Raw genomic sequence first — 1,527 nt, 5'->3', positions numbered from 1 at the left:
GGCAGCTACAACCACTGTACGATGAGTACGCGGTTATTACAGCTGGCAATGATGATGATGAGCTAAAATTAGGTCGGTTGGAAGCATGCAGTTGGCATCCCCCTCTTCACATTTCATCATCAAATCCCAGAACTTTATCAGCGCGTCACAGTCTGAACCCCAAACCTCAAGTTTGGGTCAGAGTGAATAAGCGGTTGAGATTTGGTAAACAAGTCCACCCACCACTTGTCAACGTAATGTTTCTTTGAGAAGGTTCCTCGACCACATGGGGCTCGGTTGCTCTGCCTCGTTCACTTAATTACAATGTTGTTAACCCTTGTGAAAATTTCGCCAGGAAGCCAATGGAGGATTCAAAGATGTACCGACTGTTAGATGTCCTCTATTTCAAGGCTTCCCTGTATTGATAAAAACACCCAGTCTCATTAGGAGTGATAGAAGACAGATACTGTGATACATCAATTTTGTTTGCCTTCTTCAGTCGTGGATGTAAGATGTGCATGTTATGAAATAAGAGATAAGTGCAGTGGAGGAAAATACTCATAAGCTGCCGAAAGTTCTTAAACAGCGGACGACCGGTTTTGCCCTTCTTGGGGTTCATCAGGTGGACTCGAGGAGAAGCGATATTGAACAGACGCTGCTCAGTTTATTTCTGCATGTCAGCTGATCGACCACAGTCTAGTGAAGTCGTTCAACTGTTTTTGATGCATGTAGTCAGAACTGATTCTGCTTAGTCAGCAGCGCTTTACTTATCGCTTAGAACTTTGGGTTTGTGTTGCGCAACTAGATGACGACCGGTCCCTTCTTGGGGTTCATCAGGTGGACTCGAGGAGAAGCGATATTGAACAGACGCTGCTCAGTTTATTTCTGCATGTCAGCTGATCAACCACAGTCTAGTGAAGTCGTTCAACTGTTTTTGATGCATGTAGTCAGAACTGATTCTGCTTAGTCAGCAGCGCTTTACTTATCGCTTAGAACTTTGGGTTTGTGTTGCGCAACTAGATTCAGAATGACTTCACCGGGTCAAAGACCAGTATTTAACACATCTGGCTATTGACAGTACAGGGTTCCGAGTTGACTTCTGCCCCGTTGGTTGTGCTGACAACATCCAGGTTACATGGTTCGAAATATGTTATCCGCGTTTAGCTAGATGTCTGCCAATGTAAATGCTCGTGACTGTAAGGGAGCTCGTAGACCACATGCGAGACAAATAAGCTAGACAGGCCAAGTTTATGTCTGCGCGAACCGAATACTCTTACTCAGCTGACGAATATAAGAGACAAGAATTTCAGCTGGGACCATGGCTGTTAACGAACATACAGGGAATGGGCGAACATGCACTCATTTGCAAACTAATTTGCTTTTTCGAGAGACTCACCTGGAACCCAGCTGAATCTCTCGTTTATGATGTTCTCAGGCAACTGAATGTGCTGCACCAGGCTGCCTCATGTTTCAGTCGCTACGATATTCGAGATATCGCGATACGTGTATATCTTTGTAATGCACTACTCATAAGGTTGTTGAAATTTC

At 44.6% G+C, this 1,527-nt stretch overlaps 1 protein-coding gene across 1 annotated transcript in view; it reads left to right on the top strand.

The window, feature by feature from the left end:
• T265_03588 (hypothetical protein) overlaps nucleotides 1–1,527 on the top strand; it is a gene marked incomplete at both ends in the record, with an annotated part of 39,830 nt that overhangs the window by 1,860 nt on the left and 36,443 nt on the right. The window lies entirely within an intron of this gene.

Source organism: Opisthorchis viverrini (assembly GCF_000715545.1).
Source record: "Opisthorchis viverrini unplaced genomic scaffold opera_v5_52, whole genome shotgun sequence".
Classification (NCBI taxonomy): Eukaryota; Metazoa; Platyhelminthes; class Trematoda; order Opisthorchiida; family Opisthorchiidae; genus Opisthorchis; species Opisthorchis viverrini.
Note: the sequence above shows the minus strand (reverse complement) of the source record. Positions and strands in the feature narration are given on the sequence as shown.